Here is a 17019-nt window from a genome sequence, read left to right on the forward strand (position 1 = left end):
CAGGCAAAGGAAAACAAGTGTCCAGTTCATCCGGCTCAGTCCTGAAGCCGAATACACTCAGGAGGGTTTCACCTCCACACATATCTCCTGTGTAAAGGGTTAGCCAGTCTTATATAGGACTAACCACACCCAGTAATCTATCACATGATTAGCCATGTGGTCTGACATCACCACAGGTCCTGAAACACAAACATATGGTTATATAAAACAACGCAATATTCCGGGCTACATTACAGCAACAAGGCACTTATGTGGCACATACCTCCCATCGACTACACACCCTTTAGCCATGCTACAAGGGGTACACGGGCAGCAGTGGTCTGGTCAGTGGAGGCCTAGTGGAAGGAGGGACCACAGACAGGCTTCGAAGGCCTAACATAATAAAATTGGGCTGGTTGTAGGCAATTTAAAATTGGTTCCAGGGGTACACGGGCAGCAGTGGTCTGGTCAGCGGAGGCCGATTGTAATGAGTGTCTGCCAGTTAGTAGTCCAAAACAATAAATAAATGTGAATGTCTCACATTAAAACAAAACGAAAACACTAAAGGGTGCAATCATTAGGTACAGGGGTGGGATCCTCTGCGTAGTTTCAGACCTACTAATTTAGCGCAAAGTATTTACTGTGGTAAATAGAGGACACTGCCCCTGACTATGTTAAGTACCATCATACATGTCAACACAATGGTATTGTCAGTGGCAGGAATTTACGGATGTCAGCGCATAGACTAAACATTGGTGGAACTGTGAGAGATAATTGTGCAAGTGGTTTAGCAATGTTTGAGCTGGGGGTGGGGGAACTCTCTTGTGGCCGGCGGTACAGGCCCAGGGCCCCTCATGTTACAACAGTGTGTCTGACGTTGGGTGCGTACCACCACCGCCAGAGACACTTTATTGTACTATGAGGGACCCAGTGGCAGTGCCGTCGACCAAAAGCGGGCACACCCACCTCTTCAGACAAACAGCACTCTCACGGGTGCTGGCGCCAAGTGGCGATACCACGGCCCCGTGTGGGGAGTTTGGCCATTTAGGGAGGTGTTAACATGTCGGATGCTGGACAATCAGGTGCTGCAAATTACGAGATTGGAAAAGTCATTCAGAATAGCCCACAGGCAAGACCTTTTCATAGGAAATCTAGGTGTCGGCCGGGCAAGGTGTGGCAAAAGATTTCGAAATCCAGTTGTGGTTCATTTTAATGAAGGTTAGATCATCTACATTTTGGGTAGCCAGACGAGTCCTTTTTTCGGTTAATATTGAACCTGCAGCACTGAATACTCTTTCGGATAGGACACTAGCTGCCGGGCAAGCAAGCTCCTGCAATGCATATTCTGCCAATTCTGGCCAGGTGTCTAATTTGGATGCCCAGTAATCAAATGGGAATGACGGTTGAGGGAGAACGTCGATAAGGGATGAAAAATAGTTAGTAACCATACTGGACAAATGTTGTCTCCTGTCACTTTGAATTGATGCTGCAGTACCTGTCCTGTCTGCGGTCATAGCAAAATCACTCCACAACCTGGTCAGAAAACCCCTCTGGCCAACGCCACTTCTGATTTCTGCCCCTCTAACACCTCTGGTCTGCTGGCCCCTGCAGCTCGTGTGAGAACGATCACGGGCACTGTGTGCTGAGAATGCCTTAAGCAAACGGTCAACAAGAGTTGATTGTTTGGTTGCTAATATTAGTTCCAAGTTCTCATGTGGCATTATATTTTGCAATTTGTCTTTATAGCCAGGATCAAGGAGGCAGGCCAACCAGTAATCGTCATCGTTCATCATTTTAGTAATGCGTGTGTCCCTTTTGAAGATACGTAAGGCATAATCCGCCATGTGGGCCAAAGTTCCAGTTGTCAAATCTGCGGTTGTGCTTGGTTGAGGGGCAGTTTCAGGCAAATCTACGTCACTTGTGTCCCTCAAAAAACCCGAACCCGGCCTTGCCACGCCAGCAATTTCCAGTGGCCCCGGAAAAGCTTCCTCATTAAAAATATAATCATCCCCATCATCCTCCTCCTCCTCTTCGCCCGCTACCTCGTCCTGTACACTGCCCTGGCCAGACAATGGCTGACTGTCATCAAGGCTTTCCTCTTCCTCTGCTGCAGACGCCTGATCCTTTATGTGCGTCAAACTTTGCATCAGCAGACACATTAGGGGGATGCTCATGCTTATTATGGCGTTGTCTGCACTAACCAGCCGTGTGCATTCCTCAAAACACTGAAGGACTTGACACATGTCTTGTATCTTCGACCACTGCACACCTGACAACTCCATGTCTGCCATCCTACTGCCTGCCCGTGTATGTGTATCCTCCCACAAAAACATAACAGCCCGCCTCTGTTCGCACAGTCTCTGAAGCATGTCCAGTGTTGAGTTCCACCTTGTTGCAACGTCTATGATTAGGCGATGCTGGGGAAGGTTCAAAGACCGCTGATAGGTCTGCATACGGCTGGAGTGTACGGGCGAACGGCGGATATGTGAGCAAAGTCCACGCACTTTGAGGAGCAGGTCGGATAACCCCGGATAACATTTCAGGAAGCACTGCACCACCAGGTTTAAGGTGTGAGCCAGGCAAGGAATGTGTTTCAGTTGGGAAAGGGAGATGGCAGCCATGAAATTCCTTCCGTTATCACTCACTACCTTGCCTGCCTCAAGATCTACAGTGCCCAGCCACGACTGCGTTTCTTTCTGCAAGAACTCGGACAGAACTTCCGCGGTGTGTCTGTTGTCGCCCAAACACTTCATAGCCAATACAGCCTGCTGACACTTGCCAGTAGCTGCCCCATAATGGGACACCTGGTGTGCAACAGTGGCAGCTGCGGATGGAGCGGTTGTGCGACTGCTTTCTGTGGACGAGCTCTCGCTTCTGCAGGAGGATGAGGAGGAAGAGGAGGGGGTGCGAACGGCTACAGCCAACTGTTTCCTAGACCGTGGGCTAGGCAGAACTGTCCCAAACTTGCTGTCCCCTGTGGACCCTGCATCCACAACATTCACCCAGTGTGCCGTGATGGACACGTAACGTCCCTGGCCATGCCTACTGGTCCATGCATCTGTTGTCAGGTGCACCTTTGTGCTCACAGATTGCCTGAGTGCATGGACGATGCGCTCTTTAACATGCTGGTGGAGGGCTGGGATGGCTTTTCTGGAAAAGAAGTGTCGACTGGGTAGCTCGTAGCGTGGTACAGCGTAGTCCATCAGGGCTTTGAAAGCTTCGCTTTCAACTAACCGGTAGGGCATCATCTCTAACGAGATTAGTCTAGCTATGTGGGCGTTCAAACCCTGTGTACGCGGATGCGAGGCTAAGTACTTCCTTTTTCTAACCATAGTCTCATGTAGGGTGAGCTGGACTGGAGAGCTGGAGATCGTGGAACTAGCGGGGGTGCTGGTGGACATGGCAGACTGAGAGACGGTGGGAGATTGTATTGTTGCCGCCGGTGCCCTAGATGCAGTGTTTCCTACTATGAAACTGGTGATTCCCTGACCCTGACTGCTTTGGCCTGGCAACGAAACCTGCACAGATACTGCAGGTGGTGCGGAAAATGGTGGCCCTACACTGCCGGAAGGGATGTTGCGTTGCTGACTAGCTTCATTGGCCGAGGGTGCTACAACCTTAAGGGACGTTTGGTAGTTAGTCCAGGCTTGAAAATGCATGGTGGTTAAATGTCTATGCATGCAACTTGTATTGAGACTTTTCAGATTCTGACCTCTGCTTAAGGTAGTTGAACATTTTTGACAGATGACTTTGCGCTGATCAATTGGATGTTGTTTAAAAAAATGCCAGACTGCACTCTTTCTAGCATCGGATCCCTTTTCAGGCATTGCAGACTGAGCTTTAACCGGATGGCCACGCTGTCCTCCAACAGGTTTTGACTTTGCCACGCGTTTTGGGCCAGATACGGGCCCGGCAGATGGAACCTGTTGCGATGTTGATGCCTGCTGCGGCCCCTCCTCCTCCGCTTCAGAACTACTGCCGCCTGCACCCTGTTCCCCCAATGGCTGCCAATCGGGGTCAACAACTGGGTCATCTATAACCTCCTCTTCTAGCTCGTGCGCAACTCCGTCTGTGTCACCGTGTAAGTCGGTGGTAGAGCATTCGTGACAGGGCAACATAGTCTCATCAGGGTCTAATTCTGGATCAGTACCCTGCGAGGGCAATGTTGTGGTCTGAGTCAAAGGACCAGCATAGTAGTCTGGCTGTGGCTGTGCATCAGTGCACTCCATGTCAGATTCAACTTGTAATGGGCATGGCCTGTTAACTGCTTCACTTTCTAAGCCAGGGACGGTATGTGTAAAGAGCTCCATGGAGTAACCCGTTGTGTCGCCTGCTGCATCCTTCTCTGTTGTTGTTTTTGCTGAAGAGGACAAGGAAGCGACTTATCCCTGACCGTGAACATCCACTAACGACGCGCTGCTTTTACATTTACCAGTTTCAAAAGAGGAGGCAAAAGAGCTAGAGGCTGAGTCAGCAAGGTAAGCCAAAACTTGCTCTTGCTGCTCCGGCTTTAAAAGCGGTTTTCCTACTCCCAGAAAAGGGAGCGTTCGAGGCCTTGTGTAGCCAGACTTAGGTGCAATATTTTTTTTACCACGACCACCTGATGCTCCACCACTACCCTCATTAACAGATGACAATGAACGCCCCTGGCCACGACCTCTTCCACCAGACTTCCTCATTGTTTTAAAAACGTAACCAAACTAACGGTATTTGTTGCTGTCAAACAACTTACACGGTGAGCTATAACTTCAGTATGATTTAGATACCCCTTTACAGGTGGGTGACACCGCAAGGAAAAGCAGGCACAATGTTACACACTCTGTTTTTGGTGGCACCAAATGAGAGAGATGCCACACACGTAGGACTGTCACTCAAGCACAAATGTCAATATTAATCTCCCACTGTTTGTTTTTATTTTTTCAGGGAGAATTTAGAAACCCCCCCCAAAAAAAAAAGATTTTTTTAAAGAAGAATTTAGAAAACAAAATAAAAAAAGTGATTTTTTCAGAGAGAATTTAGAAACCAAACAAAAAAACAAAACAAATAGGCTTTCTATGGCCCACTATCTGAGAGAGAGAGATGGCACACCCAGGAGTCAGGACTGGCACAGAAGCAGAAAGGCCAATATTAATCTCCCACGGTTTTTTTTTATTTTTTCAGGGAGAATTTAGAAACACAAAAAAAAAATGATTTTTTAAGGAAGAATTTAGAAAACAAATATAAAAAAAGTGATTTTTTCAGAGAGAATTTAGAAACCAAATAAAAAAATAAAAAAAAATAGTCTTTCTATGGCACACTATCTGAGAGAGAGATATGGCACGCTCAGGACTGGCACACAAGCCCAAAGGGCAATATTAATCTCCCACTGTTTTTTTTTTTTCAGGGAGAATTTATAAAACCAATGAAAAACAAATAAATAGGCTTTCTATGGGCCACTATTTGAGAGAGAGATGGCACGCTCAGGACTGGCACACAAGCCCAAAGGGCAATATTAATCTCCCACTGTTTTTATTTTTTTCAGGGAGAATTTATACAACCAATGAAAAAAAAAAAAAATAGGCTTTCTATGGCCCACTATTTGACAGAGAGATGGCACGCTCAGGACTGGCACACAAGCCCAAAGGCCAATATTAATCTCCCACAGCTTTTTTTTTTAGGGAGAATTAAAAAAAAACAAAAAACAAAAAAACACAGGGACTGTCCTACAATTACTATCTGCCTGCAGTAATCTCAGCCAGGTATGGCAGGCAGCAATAAGGAGTGGACTGCTGCACAAATGAAATAAAAAGTGTGGACAAACAAACAAGATAGCTGTGCAGAAAGGAAGGAACAAGAGGATTTGTGCTTTGAAAAAAGCAGTTGGTTTGCACAGCGGCGTACACACAGCAATGCAGCTATCAGGGAGCCTTCTAGGGCAGCCCAATGAGCTACAGCGCTGAGAAAAAAAAAATGTAGCTTCCACTGTCCCTGCAAACAAAGGTGGTGTTGGACAGTGGAAATCGCTACAGCACAAGCGGTTTGGTGGTTAATGGACCCTGCCTAACGCTATCCCTGCTTCTGACGAAGCGGCAGCAACCTCTCCCTATGCTCAGATCAGCAGCAGTAAGATGGCGGTCGGCGGGAACGCCCCTTTATAGCCCCTGTGACGCCGCAGACAGCAAGCCAATCACTGCAATGCCCTTCTCTAAGATGGTGGGGACCAGGACCTATGTCATCACGCTGCCCACACTCTGCGTCCACCTTCATTGGCTGAGAAATGGCGCTTTTCGCGTCATTGAAACGCGACTTTGGCGCGAAAGTCGCGTACCGCATGGCCGACCCCGCACAGGGGTCGGGTCGGGTTTCATGAAACCCGACTTTGCCAAAAGTCGGCGACTTTTGAAAATGAACGATCCGTTTCGCTCAACCCTAGCTACCACCAACACCGAGAACAGCTGATCGGCGGGGGGTGCAGGGTGTCAGACCCCGACCGATCGGACTTTGATGACCTATCCTAAGGATAGGTCATCAATGATAAAGTAATGGACAACCTCTTTAATGGCTGGAAACAAAAAGTTATCTCCGGTCCCGGCTGTAAGGATATGTTCACATTGATTATTTTGAGATGGACAAATACAATACATTTTTTAACTGGAAAGCCTATTTTTTTTTAAGGAGTTTTTATTTTTCTAGAGCAGTTTTGATGGATTTGTAAGATTTTTTTTTCTGATTTAACACAGACAGATTTGGAGCAGATTCTATCAGGATCTGCTTCAAAGGAGTGACTGAACTTTTTATTTCAAAACCACTTCATGGAGTGAAAAAAGCTCAAAAATTCGTCATAGCAAGTAAATTCATCATAGAAATTAATAGAATTACACCCAAGAACTCCTCAAAACCTTCATGTGAGCATATCCTAAGAGAAGGGCATATCCGGTATAAACAGGCCAACACCACGACGTATTAGTACAGAGACGTGTATGAATTACATAGATCCAGTGCTGACCTATTAAAGTACACAAATGTAATTATTATTAGGCCAGTGAGTATTTTCACCCCATCATTTTATGCAGATTTTCCATGTTGTATAAACTTGAATGCTTATTGGATGAAGCAGATCAGGTGATGTGTAATTAGGGAGGGTGCGACCTAAGGATACAACCCCTTTATCAAAGTGTGCAGAATTACTAGGTAGCTCGATGCCCTTCAGACCACATTGGCCAAAACCGACTCTGAAAAGTCAAAAATTGTTCCAAGTCTTACAGAGGGATGCAGCACTCCTGAAATTGCTAAGATATTGGTTTTGTTCCGAATTGTCAACAGGGTCGTAAAAAATAATGGTGATAAAAAATGACATTAACGGCCAAAGATTAGAGAAGAATCAAACATGAAGCCACCAGGAAGCCATTATCAGTGCGGTCATATTCCTCCTTGGAGGCCCAAACGTACAAGGTGTTCAGTACTCAGAGACATGGCCAAGGAAAGGAAGCCTGGAACCCGACTACCCCTGAACAAGACACAGACGGGGAAACATCAGCACCGGGCCAAGAATGATCTGAAGACAGATATTTAGAATGATTTATGGACTAATAAGATCAAAGTGACTCTTAACGGAGCAGATGGATAAGTCCATGGCTGGAGCGATTTTCTGTTTTCATTTCTTCCTTCCCTTCTTCCAAGAGCCATAACATAGCTGTGTGAGGGCTTGTTTTTTGCAGGACGAGTTGTACTTTTGAATGATCTTATTAATTTTAGCATGTGATCCACTGGAAAGCAGGAAAAAAATTCCAAGTGCTTTGAAATTGCAAAAGAAAGGAGCAATTCCACATTTTTTTTTAAATGTAATATATTCACTATATTGTAAAATTGACTAGATAATATGATTTCCTGGGTCAATGCAAGTACACAGATAAAAAAAAACAACTATACATGTTTGCTAAGTGGCGAAAAATTTTTTAAAGTTTGAAATATATATATATTTTTTTGCTTTTGTCACCATTTTCTGAGACCCATAATGCTTTCATTTTTCAGGATATGGGGTTGTGGTAGGGCTTACTTTTTGTGCCCTGAGCCAGGGTCGGCGTCACCACCCGGAGCAATTGGGCAAATGTCGGGGGCCCACTCGCCGTTGGGGGCACTGAAAACCTGGAGTCGGCCCGGGCCTGAGCTGATGTTTTTATGGATCCATTATACAGTAGATACAATGTTTAGATCGCCTCATACTGCATTTCAATGCAATGCTGCGACGGCCAAAAATACAAGTAATTCTGGCGTTTTGATTTTCTTTTGTTACGCGGTTCAGATTAATATATTTTTAATTTTAAGGGGGCGATTTTAACTTCTTTCACTTGGCAATGTGGATGGTGCAGGATGCGTCAGTCAAATAAGGAGGACGGGACGCAGCAGCTGGAGGGGGGGGTTGGAGAGGCCCAAACACACCCATCGGACCGACCGGATTACCGGACAGTGCGGGAGAACTTAGAAAGGTTGTTGGGGGTATACAGGGGGAGTCAGGGGGTTATATAGGCAGTTGTGGACTGCAGCATAGGTGCGGATTACAGTGAGAGTTGATATATGACAGAACTGGTGACAGGTTCCCTTTAATGTCAGTATCTTGCGACTGCTTCTATCACATACTTTACACTGCGACCTTTCTTATTCACCGGTGATAAAATGACAAGAATTCAGTGAGTGGAAGATCAATCTAATGCCTGATATTCTCTCGGATCTGACCCGGCATCTAGGACTCGGATCCTGACTCCATCTTTACACTGAGCGCCATAATAGGATGAGCAGCACCATCTACTGGCCGCCTGGGAGAATACAACAGAGCTGTAATAAAGTGTCTCAGTGGGTGTGCGACTAATTGAGAGTTATGACCTCTTTGGGAGTAAAGCCCAGAAAAGAAAGGATGTAATCTATGGACAATAAATATTCTGTTCCTTCTTCTATAAAACCAAGCCTCATTCATTACTTATAAGAGGGGTCAGACAGATGCAGGGAGCCCCAGACAATTACACATAGCAGGCTGTTCCTACATCACATAAAGGAGGACATATTATATTAAACTCTATAAAGTGGGATTTTGGTTTTTTTTTTTTTAGACCGGATATTAGACTTCTCTGAAAAGGAAGAAAGGAAACAAACTTATTTAACTAAATATAAGACACTTGACGGCTCTGTTCTGCAGCAGAAAATGGTCAGTGCAGAGTATATACACTAGATTCCTTGATAGGGCCTTGATCCAGGGAACTAGTCTGATTGCCGTATGTGGAGTCGGGAAGGAATTTTTTTCCCCAATGTGGAGCTTACTCTTTGCCACATGGGTTTTTTTTGCCTTCCTCTGGATCAACATGTTAGGGCATGTTAGGTTAGGCTATGGGTTGAACTAGATGGACATATAGTCTTCCTTCAACCTTAATAACTATGTAACTCCCTCCTAGACCCTCCACAGTCCGGCTTCCGCCCCCTACACTCGACAGAAACTGCACTCACCAAAGTGACCAATGACCTCCTGACAGCAAAATGTAATGGTGACCACTCTCTGCTCATTCTTCTTGATCTTTCTGCAGCCTTCGACACTGTTGACCACCATCTCCGACTCTCTAGGCTCCAGTCACTAGGCCTTAAAGGGAACCTGTCACCTGAATTTGGCGGGACTGGTTTTGGGTCATATGGGCGGAGTTTTCGGGTGTTTGATTCACCCTTTCCTTACCCGCTGGCTGCATGCTGGCTGCAATATTGGATTGAAGTTCATTCTCTGTCCTCCATAGTACACGCCTGCACAAGGCAAGATTGCTTTGCGCAGGCGTGTACTATGGAGGACAGAGAATGAACTTCAATCCAATATTGCAGCCAGCATGCAGCCAGCGGGTAAGGAAAGGGTGAATCAAACACCTGAAAACTCCGCCCATATGACCCAAAACCAGTCCCGCCAAATTCAGGTGACAGAGTCCCTTTAAGGACACTGCTCTCTCCTGGTTCTCTTCCTACCTTTCTGACCGCTCTTTCAGTGTTCTGTTCTCTGGCTCCACTTCATCTCCTCTTCCTCTCACTGTCGGGGTACATCAGGGCTCAGTCCTTGGCCCCTTTCTCTTCTCCCTCTACACGGCCCCAATTGGACAGACCATCAGCAGATTTGGCTTTCAGTACCATCTTTATGCCGATGACACACAACTATACACGTCATCGAGAAAAGAAAAAATTGTTCCAGCTCCAAATAGTAAAATCCAAATTCCAACTTTATTAAGCCAATATAAAAACAACGGTGGACATATGCTCTACATGTGCATATCAGGACACGAGCGACGCGTTTCGATCCTACACGGATCTTTATCAAAGCTACATATGAAATGGTCATCAACCAATATATAGACCCTATACACCAATGGCATTCAAATGAACGGTCACATGATCGTATGGGCGGTCCTTCATGAATACACATAGTAATGAAAAAAAAAGAGAGAGAAAAAAAAAAAAAAGGAAAAAAAAAAAAAGAAAAAAAAAAAAGGAAAAAAAAAGGGGAAAAAAAAAGAGAAAAAAAAAAACGAAAACACACTATGATAAAAACAAATCTGTGATAAACCACATAGCAACAACATATATAAACACATTCTAATAATGAAACATTAATTCGTTACGTCTATTCAAACTTGTGGGAGATCGAGTGCTGAGATGGTAAATCCAAAAGGCCTCACGGGTATGGAGGCAACGAATAGTGTCTCCACCCCGTAGAGGTTTATTAACACGTTCAATCCCGTATGCCCGAAAGAATTTGGTGGTGCGAGCATGAACAGTTACAAAGTGTCTGGAAGCCGCTGATAAGGTACGTGTAGATTCACCTGTATAACCTATATCATAAAGATGTTCATTGATACGAATTTTCAACTTTCGTGACGTACATCCAACATAGGACAACTGACATGCAGTACAATCAATTTTGTAAATAACACATTTAGTATTGCAGTTAATATACTGCTTGATATTAAAACATTGTGTGTTATTATAATTAGAAATTTTTTTGGTAATAACAGCATGTGCGCGTGTTCTACAGTTATTAGTACCGCACTTGAAAAAACCATTGCACTCTAGCCATGTTTTATTTCTTTTTTTATCTGTGCAGAAAAAACTCGGTGAGACTCTGTTACCTATGGATGGTGCTTTTCTTGCAACAACATTGACACCAGTTTTCAAAATTTCTGCTAAATTTGCATCCTCATATAATATGGGAAGGAATTTATTTATGATCCCTTTAATTTGGTAAAATTGTCGACTAAATTGAAAGCACACATAGGGCTTTCTGTATGTGGGAGATGTCGATGTTGATATTTTCTTCTCTTTCCGTGCAATAAGATCTTCACGATTTTTATTATCGAGAATCTTTTTAGCTCTTTTGAGCGTCCAATCTGGATAGTTACGATGTTTCAATTTGCTAGAGACCAAATCTATCTCCGCATTTAAATCACCCTAATCGCTACAATTACGTTTAATTCTAACAAATTCACCAACCGGCACAGACCGGATGGTGTGTCTGGGGTGGCCGCTGCTGGCATGTAGTATAGTGTTTCCACTTAACGACTTATGGTATGTGCTAGTAGAAATGAACCATTTATACCTTTTAATTTTAAATCCAAAAATTGAATATGAGCCGGATCTTGCCTGTATGTGAAACGAATGTTGTATTGATTGGAATTCAAATATTCAATGAATTTAGGTATGGCAGATATATCGGACCCCCAAATAATTAGTAGGTCATCAATATATCTGCCATACCATATCAAACACGACAGAAAAGGATTGGATGCTGAAAAAATAAATTCGTACTCCCATTAAAATTACCATTAAACGAAAAAAAATTATGTGTCATCAGAAAAAGAATTGCCTGTAAAATGAAATTTTTTAAATCAAACGAATAATTACTAAAATGATCCAAATGAAATTGAATAGCATACATAGCCAATTTGTGTGGGATACATGTGTATAATGAGATGACATCGTGGCATAGCCATGAATAGTTAGGCAACCATAATTTGTCAGAGAAGACTTTTAATACCTCTTTGGAATCTCTCAAATAACCAGGAATTCTACGTACCAGAGGCTGCAATACTGAGTCTACCCATTCACACAGGTGCTCATTTGCTGAGCCAATGCCTGACACTATTGGCCTCATGGGTGGAATCACATCGCTCTTGTGGACTTTGGGGAGACCATGAAGGATTGGGCACACAGGATTGTCCACAATCATATACTCTTTTTGTTTCACAGATAATACACCAATGCTGTGCCCTTCCTCAATAATTTTGTCCACCTTTTCTTTAAATTTAACCGAAGGGTCACAACTCAGTTTATCATACACTAGTGTATCAGAAAGCAATTCCATGATTTTAGAGCAATAATCTGTAGAATTTAATACAACCACCAATCCACCCTTATCTGACATCTTAATCACAATATCATCCATTTCTTTGAGTTCATGTAGCGCTTTGCGTTGTCTATAGGAGAAATTGCCAGACTGGTAATTACCATTAACAGAGGTGAGATTATCACTCAGCTTTTTTAGTTCTCTCTCCACAATCTCCTGAAATCTGTCCATGCAGTCAGATCTAGCATGGACTGGATAAAAATATGGATTTTTCGTTACAAAACTAGGGGAATGATCTATAGTAACATTATCAACCCGATTCTCCATATCAAGAGACTGTAAAGAAACCAAAGCGACTTGCTCTGAAAAATTCATACCCAAAAACTCATTAATCAAACCTGTGTCACGGCAGATATGTTCATCAGGATTAATACCATCTGTGTTGTCCATATTATTCAGAAAGTGTTTTTTCACAGTAAGGTTTCGGACAAACTTGTTGATATCTAAAATTGTAGAAAATAAGTCAAAGTTCTGATTGGGCACAAAATTCAGACCCAGAGACAGAACCTCAAGTTGGTCTTGTGTTAGAGTCCTTGATGATAAATTCAAAACATTGTTATTAGCCGTAGAATTTATTTGAACAGACGTTTCTTCCGACGAGTCACAATTCCGTATGCTTCTGTGGTGCTTCCTGCCACCGCGCCTTTTGCATTTTTTAAGTGACGAAAAAACTTTTTTCTAGCTCCAAATACAGATTCTCCCGATGACACATCTGACATGCTGGGATTATTGTCCGATGACTCAGGATCAGATGGGTTGAAATTGACATGCGGTTTGGCTAGTTGTCTACGGTTACCTGAGCTGCTTTTCAAAATGGACCTAGGGGTCCTATTGCCGTGCTCCCATTGGCCCCACTCATAGACTTTTTTAGTGGCATAGTCATTGAGATCTCGGGCAAACTTGCGTTTTTTTCTCTCCATAATGTCCTCTTCCACAGCATTCACATTGTCCTGCATTTTATTAACAAGAGAATCAAACTGTGCCATAGTTTTAAATTGAACCAGGGACAAATTAACAGCCTCCATTTCTTGCTGAACTTCCCTCAGTTTAACCTCTTCATGCTTGACAATAAGTCTCATGAGATTCAAAGAACAATTGCTTAAAAGAGTATTCCATTCATCCATAAATTCCATGGAATAAACGGTGGTGGGTAATTTTTTAATGCGCAGTCCCCTTGGGACCATATCTTTGGAAATATATTCAACGTTGTTTGATCCCACCAAATCTTAGTCTCTTGCAGTAAAAGTTTTTCCAGACTTTTTAAACCATCATGCAAGTCAGGTGCCACAATACATTCCTCCATATCATTAGAGAACACCTGAGCAGCTTTGTGTGATCTGTCTCTTGTCAGATTTGTAGCCATAACGAAAAAATGAAAAATGAATGATAAAATAAAATATCGGTCCTGAATGCAGCAATGTCAATTTATTTGTCAGCACTATTTGCCATAGAAACAGAAAAATAGAAACAATCCACAAGGGAGCAACGGCAATCACAAAACTGGAAATAGCAAAAAAGAAAAAAAGCCAGCTCACCAAGTAGCCACCGCAGGAGCACGGAACCCAACGCTGATCCACGCGGTCATCTCATGAAGAAAATAAAAAATCGTTCCAGCTCCAAATAGTAAAATCCAAATTCCAACTTTATTAAGCCAATATAAAAACAACGGTGGACATATGCTCTACATGTGCATATCAGGACACGAGCGACGCGTTTCGATCCTACACGGATCTTTATCAAAGCTACATATGAAATGTTGTTGCAAGAAAAGCACCATCCATAGGTAACAGAGTCTCACTGAGTTTTTTCTGCACAGATAAAAAAAGAAATAAAACATGGCTGGAGTGCAATGGTTTTTTCAAGTGCGGTACTAATAACTGTAGAACACGCGCACATGCTGTTATTACCAAAAAAATTTCTAATTATAATAACACACAATGTTTTAATATCAAGCAGTATATTAACTGCAATACTAAATGTGTTATTTACAAAATTGATTGTACTGCATGTCAGTTGTCCTATGTTGGATGTACGTCACGAAAGTTGAAAATTCGTATCAATGAACATCTTTATGATATAGGTTATACAGGTGAATCTACACGTACCTTATCAGCGGCTTCCAGACACTTTGTAACTGCTCATGCTCGCAGCACCAAATTCTTTCGGGCATACGGGATTGAACGTGTTAATAAACCTCTACGGGGTGGAGACAGTATTCGTTGCCTCCATACCCGTGAGGCCTTTTGGATTTACCATCTCAGCACTCGATCTCCCACAGGTTTGAATAGACGTAACGAATTAATGTTTCATTATTAGAATGTGTTTATATATGTTGTTGCTATGTGGTTTATCACAGATTTGTTTTTATCATAGTGTGTTTTCGTTTTTTTTTTTCTTTTTTTTTTTTCCCTTTTTTGTTCTCTCTTTTTTTTCATTACTATGTGTATTCATGAAGGACCGCCCATACGATCATGTGACCGTTCATTTGAATGCCATTGGTGTATAGGGTCTATATATTGGTTGATGACCATTTCATATGTAGCTTTGATAAAGATTCGTGTAGGATCGAAACGCGTCGCTCGTGTCCTGATATGCACATGTAGAGCATATGTCCACCGTTGTTTTTATATTGGCTTAATAAAGTTGGAATTTGGATTTTACTATTTGGAGCTGGAACTATTTTTTCTTTTCTTCATGAGATGACCGCGTGGATCAGCGTTGGGTTCCATGCTCCTGCGGTGGCTACTTGGTGAGCTGGCTTTTTTTCTTCTTTGCTATACACGTCATCCCCTGACCTTACCCCAGCTGTACTACAGAACACCACTGACTGTCTGTCCGCAGTCTCCAACATCATGTTCGCTCTCTATCTGAAACTCAACCTCTCCAAAACTGTTCTTCTGCTCCCGCCATCTACTAACCTCCCTAAACCTGACATTTCCCTCTCCGTGGGTGGCACCATAATAACACCCCGGCAGCAGGCATGCTGTCTGGGTGTTATGTTTGACTCCGATCTCTCCTTCACATCCCATATACAATCTCTTGCCCGCTTACACCTAAAGAACATCTCTAGAATCCGCCCTTTTCTCACTATGGAAACAACAAAAACCCTCACTGTGGCCCTGATCCACTCCCACCCGGACTACTGTAACGCTCTACTAATTGGCCTCCCCCTCACGTGACTTTCCCCTCTCCAGTCCATCCTTAATGCAGAAGCCAGGGTTGTCCATGTGGCTAATCGTTACTCAAACGCGTCTGCTCATCGCCAGTCATTACACTGGCTACCCATTCATTATAGGATACAATTCAAAGTACTTGTTCTCACCCACAAAGCTCTCCACAGTGCGGCTCCCCCTTACATCTCCTCCCTCATTTCGGTCTATCGGCCTAACTGACCTCTGCGCTCTGCAAATTACTTTAGACTAACCTCGTCACTAATCCGTACCTCCCACTCACAACTCCAAGACTTCTCCCGTGCTGCGCCAATCCTCTGGAATGCTCTACCCCAAGAAATTAGGACCATCCACAATTTGCATAGTTTTAGGCGCTCCCTCAAAACACATTTGTTCAGAGCGGCCTATCATGTTCCCTAATCAGTTATTTTGTTTGTGTGTAGCCCATTCACTATCTCCATCTATCCCCCACCCCCTGAAGATGGCTGGACCATCATTGTAAATACACACCTGTACTTTGTATCTCCCCCACCTCATCGTAGATTGTAAGCTCTCACAAGCAGGGTCGTCTTATGTTGCTTTAATTATTGTATTGTTAACATTGTTACTTATGACTAATGTGTTTGAAGCTGTTAAACTGTAAAGCGCTGCGGAATATGTTGGCGCTATATAAATAAAGGTTATTATTATTATTACAGCTGCCCTGACCATTCCATCAGCTACGTAGCTCAATCCTTCATGTTAGTAAAAGAGAACACCAGGTATGTTTATTATTCATTTTTATAGTGCCATTAATTCCATGTGAAAAAAGGGGCATACTTGGATTCCTTGTATCATCTTTTCTTAGAACTCTGCATTTTCTTAATTCCTTTGTTATTCCTCCAGGAAATGTATGAGGCCAGGCTCACACAACAGATCCGACAAAATCGGATCCCACTCTGGTCAGTGTGATTAGCATAATCGGACCAATTTTCTCAGAGGTGGAGAAAAAAAAATTACATTTCTCCACCTTCTCCATTCAGTCTGTCCATGAAAATCAGACAGCATTATGATATCATCCAAGTGCGCCTTTATGTTTTTCATAGACTTGAATGTCCTCGTGCCAGCCGATTCTTGGAGGCAAATTGTGCATGATGTGATTTTTTCCTTGGACCACTCGGACATGTGCGTGGCTTCTTTGAATGAATCGGTCAAAATGAAGGGTAGCACTTGTCCGATTCCACGCCCTTATGGTTTTCCCTAACCAGTAGGGTCTGACTCCACACAGTCCATGTGTATGGGGACCAACCCCTGTGCATAGTCACGCCAAGTTATAAAATTCCAGGTTGAATAACCGAGGAAAGGCAGAACGCAGAGATCCAAGAAGGCTGCTCTAATTATCTCACGAGGAATAGAAGAGACTGATAACAGGAATGTCAGGAGAGCCAACAGGTTCGCTTACAATAAACGGCCGATTCATCATTGCCTTTG

This window comes from Ranitomeya imitator, chromosome 4 (assembly GCF_032444005.1).
Source record: "Ranitomeya imitator isolate aRanImi1 chromosome 4, aRanImi1.pri, whole genome shotgun sequence".
NCBI classification, from domain to species: Eukaryota; Metazoa; Chordata; class Amphibia; order Anura; family Dendrobatidae; genus Ranitomeya; species Ranitomeya imitator.